At 37.7% G+C, this 7,918-nt stretch overlaps 1 long non-coding RNA gene across 1 annotated transcript; it reads right to left on the bottom strand.

Annotated features, from left to right (window-relative positions):
* Positions 1-334: 334 nt before the first annotated feature.
* LOC149462191 (uncharacterized) lies at positions 335-4,062 on the bottom strand. Its single transcript, XR_016312698.1, has 2 exons — positions 3,953-4,062; positions 335-2,111 (listed from the first exon to the last, which is right to left on the bottom strand). It is a non-coding gene; the product is annotated as an uncharacterized LOC149462191 (long non-coding RNA).
* Positions 4,063-7,918: the final 3,856 nt, after the last annotated feature.

Consider the following 7,918-nt stretch of genomic DNA (forward strand, 5'->3'; position numbering starts at 1 on the left):
AAACTGCAGAGAACATAGAAGCTTCTAATAATATTTCACAAAAAGTTGGCTTTTTTTACACTTTTCTTCAAACTATTAAGTCTAAGTCACTAGCTACCCTAGATAATATCTGATTATTAGAGAAAAGAGAAATGTTATTTAAAAATAGAACAATTAAGCTGCAATCAGCGTAATAAATTTCTGCTTAACAATGATATACATATTTTTAATTAACTGTACTGGAGGTGATGCCATAATATTAATCCAAGTGAACAAAATGGACTCAAGATGATCAGTTGCAGTTACACTGAAATATAGTGCAAATGTCAGAATAGAAATAATACACTGTCACTGCTTTATAAAAGCAATCAAAAGAAAGAATTTAATTTTATATTATGCATTACAGTGAAATTGCACCTTGTTAACTATGTTAGTTTCATTTACATAGGTAACCGCACTTATCCTAATTGACGTTGGCTAACACTGAGCAAAAAAGAATAGGAAATACAGGACAGTTCATTATTTTAAATTGTCATAAAAAGACCATAGCACTTATAGAGTGAAGTTTTTATCAGCATTTTTTGTAACAAGAAAATTAAGCAAAATTAAAATTTGAAGTGAAATACACCTAGAAAACTTTAGCATACTAAATAATATTTTTTCATTTATTAACATTTAATATTAACTTATATCCTTGACTTCCACCTGACCCTTTAAGCCCAACCCAGGGTTTCCATCCCTTCAGAGCCCCACCAGAGCCCCTCCAGTGCATAATATTCATTATCGAATGATCATTCAATCCAGAAGAATGAGGATGGTGCAATTGAGTTACTGCAGGGGACAGCCTGGAGAAACAGTGAGTATTGAGGGCAAAGCTGTTTTTTTTACTTTAGAATTGCTAAATTGTTATTTTTTTAAATGTCCAGAGTTGGGCTTTAAGCTAAGTAAATTCCTAAAATTGTAACTGAAACTATTACTTACCATTAATCCACCCTTAAATGTATTCATTACTGTTTACCTGTAAATATGTTCTTTTTTATGTTCCTTACTAAAAAAAACAAATAACATGAAAAAAATTAGTAAATATGAAGTATTGTATATGAATGTGTAATTTTTACAATAACAACCTGCTAGTGGTGCTTAAGGCTTTTTATGTGTTTTCTTCTTTATTCTTAGCTGCTGTGGAGAAAAATAGCCTGTTTTTACATAGCCTAATAGATCAAGCTCAGATTTACAAACAAAGTAAAAAAGTTCAAGGAATGACTCATGCCTATCCCATCCATCCTGCTATCATCAGGTGGGTCAATTGGAGTTTCAATAACAGCTAGATAATCTGAAAGCAAACAGCTTCTAAAATGATTATAATTGTACTATATATTAAATAATAATCCCAGACATTGTATTTTATACATAGTTATATTGGTCCAGTTTGAACCAATGTAACTATTTATATGAAATATCAGGCTGATGCTTCTGGAAGTTGGAAGACACTGAAGTAGACACCGCTACCCCAGTGACCTTCACTTGCTGAGCAGCCATTCTGCTGCATTATGAACACAGGAGGTCGGCTGCTCAGCATGGGCACCATTCAGAAAATGTTTTGCATTCTCTGAATGAATGCAATGCATTCTTTGATTGGATGAGATGGTGAGGAGGGAGTGTCATTACTCTCTCTACCTCACCCAATCAGAAAATGCTTTGCATTCATACAGAAAATGCAAGTCCTTCTCTGAATGGTAAAAGCAGAGGAAGATATGGCGCTCAGTGCATAGATACTCCACAAATCAGTAAAAGGAGTGGGGGAGGGGGGATATTTATGAAATTGGGAACATGTCATATAAGGTAAATAATATAGTTCAACATGAATTAGCAAGAAACCATGATAAGTTCCGTAAGCCTATAGAAGGAGCTAGAGGCTCCAAGTGCGTAGCCTGTTCTGTGTTCCCGAGACCTTCTATTGACCCTCCTACTTCCGGTGATGTCACTTCTGCAGGTGTGTTCCATGCTGGTCGTGCTGTCATCTTCTGGTTACAGATGCCGTTGATTGGCTCCAGCCTATCTACATACCAAAAGGAGATTCCCTCTACTACACCCATGGCTTCAGCTGTCACTGGGGCTTGCCCGGCGGTACCCTACAGGACAAAGGAGAGTGGTCTTTTACAGATGAGCTCATATGTATCTTTGTTCTTGTGAATGTTTATATACCTATCCATTAAACATGACAACAATAATCTGCACTTAGTTTTGGCACCTTCTGTTCCTTCTATCCTCCATTCTCTGAATGGTGCAAGTGCTGAGCGGACAACGTCTTGTATTCACAATGCATCAGGCCAGCTGGGACCTGGAAGCAAGTGGAGTTCACTCTAAAAGGTGTAGTGGGGACTGCAGAGCTGCAGAGATGCAGCAGAGACTGTGGATATAGCATAGGTGTGGCAGAAAGTGAGACTGTGGGTGCTGTGGATGCAACATGATCAACTAAGGTGAAACAGTGGCTGCATATACAGCAGAGCTTGGCTGCTGATGCAGTGGGTGCTAAAGATGTGATTCTGAGGTTCAAATGGAGGATCCAGTCATGTGGTAAGTCATATGGCACTTCATGAGATGAGGCTGCGACACTTTAGGATAAACCCAAAAGCACCCATGACAGTTAATAGGTGCTGAATCATTGGAGGTAAATAACTATGACACAAGGTTATAACTTCTGTCAGATTTTCATTGCTATAGGTGTTGAGGAGATTCTCCTCACTTCTCATCCAAATACCCAAACAGAGCTTGAAGAAAAATCTCTGCAATGATTTCAGCAGCAAAAACTTGATCAGGGCTTAGTTCTAAATTACCAGGTAGTAAAAGCAATTTTATCAATTAGTTATTCACAGATATTTGTCTTATAGAAAAAAAAACAGATTAAATCCTGTACCCCAATTTTACACAGCATTCTAAGCCCTAATGAAATGGACACCCATTTTTTGGTGTGACACCCTTATTTATTTTTTGTTTCCTGGATTCCTTCTAGGACTCCCAAGCAGGCTGTTCAATGATTGATCATAGCCTTGCTGAAGTCAATGCTTTCCGTAAGATTTTGTTCATTGAGCCTGACTTATAATATTTCCTGCATCCAGCATCTTCCATTCAAATATTTCTAAAAAAAAAAATCTTACCAAGCTTTTACTGGAATTGAAGTTTTAATTTTTATGTGCTTCGCCAATAGGGCTCATCACAGTAAGATGCTGTTAGATACTAGAATGCTATTCCTTTTTTATATAAGTATTGGTACTGTATGCTTCTTTATACAGTATATTTGTGACTGCAACTGCTAGTAAACAGACATTTGCTATCACCTCAACTTTTTTCCGTTTGTGAAAAAATATATATTTAAATGGTATGTTAACTTGTAGTTGTAACATATTTGACTGCAAATCACATTACAAAATTAAAATAAACAGAAATGTTTAAATGGTTAGAGACACAGCCAGGGGTGGCCCGACCATTTGGAAACTCTGGCACTGCCCGAGGGCCCGGGTCAGTAGGGGGCCCCATGAGATGCCCCTGGCACCTTTTTTCATAGGCTTTTTTGAGTTTGGGCAGGGACACAGGGGCCCCATGATCTCCTATTGCCCGGGGGCCCCATGAGTTGTCAGTCCTCCCCTGGACACAGCTGTAACTGACATAATCCAGCAGCATCCATAAAGAATATCTTGTCAATCTTAAAACAAATACCACTTTTGTCCATTTGAACTTTTGTGTAATTACTTATCGATTTTATATTAATGCCCCTTTTGCAAAAAGTTTCATTACTATAGTTATGAAAACTTGAACTATCTTGACAATGACAAATTCTACAGCCATCTATTAAATGCCATAATAAATGCATTATCACAAATTATTTGTTTAGTATATCAATAGATGGTGGCAATTAACAATACACAATTGCTATTCTTACAAGCACAAATAAGCAGCTTTAAATGTCATATACCTTTCAAACTGTCATGCTCATTTTTGCACATTCCATTTTCATTCTAACACTGCAAAAGAAATATATTTTTCAACATTTTAAGGTATTTTGATGCACGCATCTTTCATAATCTTATAATATTATCTTAATACTTCCTTATTCAGACATTAAAGGCTAAGTTCACCTTTTGAAAAAAAATAATAAATGCACATTTTTACAGGTACAAAATGCATTTACAGTATTAGTCTCCTGCAGACTCTCAGGATAGCTGTGTGGGTACCTCATATGAGAGCAGGAAGAGTCAATGAACTACCATTCATTCAGTTCATTGAGAGCTACAGTCGCAATGGCTGACGATACTTGTAGGCTATTCATTCACAGGAAACTGTGAATAAATGATGTTTCCATGTGGGTGGAGCCTTGCATGACTGCACTGTTTTTAAATTGTTACCACTGGTGTGAGGAGAAGATTCCCCTCCCACTGTCACAGTGAGGTGGGATTGAGGGTGCGGGGTGCAGATGCTGGAACATGTTTCATGTTCCACCCTAAAAACAGGTGTCCCTCAGACACAGTGTATTACAGATCAGGACATGGACTTTATGACTGGCCCTCCCTATCATGTGTTGGCTGTGTCCAATGAGATGCCCCTGGTACCTTTTTCATAGGATTTTTTGAGTCTGGGCAAGGACACAGGGGCCCCATGATCCCCTATTGCCCGGGGGCCCCATGCGTTGTCAGTCTGCCCCTGGTCACTATATACCAGTGCACATCAAAAGCTGTAACAGTGTCCCATTGCAACATCAACATCTGTCAGTGTCCCCAGTGAACCATCAACATCTGTCACAGTGTACCAGTCCACAAAACATCTGTATGTGTACCAGAGTTCCATCAACATCTATCACCTTGTACCAGTGCACCAAAAACATCTGGCACAGTGTTCCAGTGCCCCATTAACATCTGAAATAGTGTTCCATTGCAACATCAGCATCTGTCAGCATCCCTATTGGACCTTTAACATCTTTTGGTGTTTCTAGTAGACCATCAACATCTGTCAGTGTCCCCAATAGACAGATAAAAATCTGTCAGTGTCCCTAGTGGACCTTCAACATCTGTCGGTGTCCTTAGTGGACCATCAACATCTGCCAGTGTCCCCAATTGACCTCCACAAATGTGATAGGTAGACAGGAAATTGGATGTGTAATTTATGCTTTTATAATGCCTGAAGGTGTTCCTTGGATGTTGGGCCTCTTTATGTGGCTAGAATGTGAAAAAGTCTCACACATGTGGCATCGCCATACTCAGAAGGAGTAGCATATTGTATTACAGGGTGTATTTCTTAGCATGTCCATGCTGTGTGTTAGAAATATTGTATACATTGTCAACATTGTGTAAAATACATGTTTTCATTTTCTTTCCACTTTTTCAAAAAACGTGTGGCATACGTAAATATGACACTCAAAAGACTCATTATGCATCATAGAAAATGTATTGGGGTGTTTGCTTTCCAAAATGTGGTCATTTTGTTTGTGTTTTCATTGTCCTGGTGCTCCAGGGCCTTCAAAAGTGTGATAGATAGTCGGGAAATTAGATGCATAATTTATGCTCCTTGAAAGCCCAAAGCTGCTGCTTGCATTTCGGACCCCTCTTTGTTAGGCTAGACTGTAAAAAAAATCTCACACATGTGGTATCCCCTTACTTGGGAAAAGTAGCAGAATGTGTTTTGGGGTGTAATTACAAGTATGCCTATGCTGTTTGTGAGAAATAAGTAGTTAAAATGACAATTTTTTTGGAAAAGAAAAAACAAGTATAAGTAATATTTTTATTTTGCAAAGAATTGTGGGAAAAACTACAACTTCCAAAAATTCACCATGCCTCTTACTAAATTCCTAGGGATTATTTTCCAAAAAGGGGACACTTGGGTGGTATTTGTACTGTCTTTGCATTTTAGGACTTCAGGAAATGAGATAGGCCATCAGTACGTCAGGACTGATCAATTTTCATACATATGTACCATAGCTTGTAAACACTATATCTTCCCACCAGATTAAATAATATATACTGATTTGGGGTTTTTTTACCAATCAAATGTAACATATAAAATTGAATTATTTTATGAAGAACAATTATTTATTTTCTAAATGTTTAACAGAAGCGAAGAAAAAACATTTTTATGGCAAAAAGTAGAAAACCCAGTGGTGACCACAAAAAAAAAATGTATATTTGCTAAACAAAAGATAACATTTTCATGTTGCATGACTGAGTAACTGTCATTCAAAGTGTGAGAGCACTAAAAGCTGAAACACCTGGTCTGGACAGGAAGGGGGGAAAGTGTCCACTATTGAGATGGTTAATCTTCCAGGACCCATAGTGCTGAGCATTAAATAGTTACCTGCTCCCCGTTTAGACTTACAATCATAGTATTTGGCAGAGGAAAATCTTCCAACACCGACTTCCATTGCAGCTCTGAGATTTCATGTGACCAAATGTTGAGGCCTGAAAAGGATGCTGATACTGAAAGATGTGAAAAGCTGTATCAGAAATAGACCAACTCCAACTTACCATACCTATCAATTACTGCAGCACCATAGAACACTTTACATAGTAGACTTTTTAAGCCAACATAAATATATCCTTACATTATAAGGGCTATGTGGTTGTTTGCCTCCACACCAAGGGTTCCCAGTGCTCCCCATATACGTTTATAGTATCTTAGGTAGTCAATTAAAAAATAAATGTGTAATGTTGTGTGAACCATGCTTAGGGATCCAGTGTGTCCACCTTCACAGGGGAGCTGCAGGAGAGATTGGCAGCATTGGATCATTTCAATTAGCAGTCTCAATGACTACTTTAATACAAAAATATGGACAGCACCAAAAAAAATATACTAAATAATATAGTGAAAATAAATATAAAAAGCTGCAAAACCTAACCTATAAGGTGTGTACATAAATGAAAAAAAAAACAGGTTTGCACTAATAATCTCACCCAAATTGTAAATATATTCACATATACAACTATATAAATCTATATACCAATAAATTATTAATAGTGTCCAAATAATTGTGCAAAAAAGTCCAACACCAAGAAAGATATTTTTCTTTGTTCCATAAACAATTTTCAATTCAAAAATAATTTTTTTGTGCAAAAAGCTAAATCACCGTGCATCAATCCACCACCGAATAAATTGAATGAACTCACCAAAGCAATATGCTGATCATATTATAAATCAGCATAAGCGCTTTGTGCTCTGGGAGCAATACTCTGCAGGAGAATATCAGCATATACGGAATCTTTCAGTGTGGCACCCGCTTCTTTATAAAGTCAGAATGGTACTCAGGAAGTAAGAGAAGAAAATCTCATAGTGCAATAACATTTCAAACAAATATTTTATTTAAAATATATTGTTGCAATCACAATAAATGGTGTCTAAGCCGACACCAGCGCAAAACCGCGTTCTCAGCAATAAACCTCCTCCGGCATCCAAGGACGCCGTCAGATCAGGGAACGTCGTGATGTCACATCCACAAGCTCCGCCCTATGCATTTCATCACCTGACGTTCTCACGGAGCGGGTGGACTACTGTCAATGACTACTTTATCTTGAAGTGTAAGCAGGAATACCATTGCTGGAACTTATATGGGAGCCTGGCCTAGTACTTTTCAACCCAAACGTAAAGAACTGGAGCTGGCATGGTATGCAGGCTTAAAGCCTAACTCTGTACAATTTTTGTTTTTTAAATTTGAATAAAGTGGGGAAGAGTTAATTTCAGGTTTCTATTTCTGTCTGTCCCTATGATGTCAGAATAAAAAATGGGGGTTCATTAGTTACTGGGTAAGGTGAAGGCTGATGATGATAAAAACGTTGTAAATCAGTTCTAACAATCCCCAACTCTAATAAAAATGTCAGGGATCAGACTCAAAGACCAATAGCTATAGCAGTAGGGAGGCTTCAATTGACCAGCAGGATAACTACACGGGCAGGTCACC

The sequence above is a fragment of the Staurois parvus genome, unplaced genomic scaffold (assembly GCF_062004578.1).
Source record: "Staurois parvus isolate SC_StPar_1 unplaced genomic scaffold, SC_StPar_1.0 ptg000183l, whole genome shotgun sequence".
NCBI classification, from domain to species: Eukaryota; Metazoa; Chordata; class Amphibia; order Anura; family Ranidae; genus Staurois; species Staurois parvus.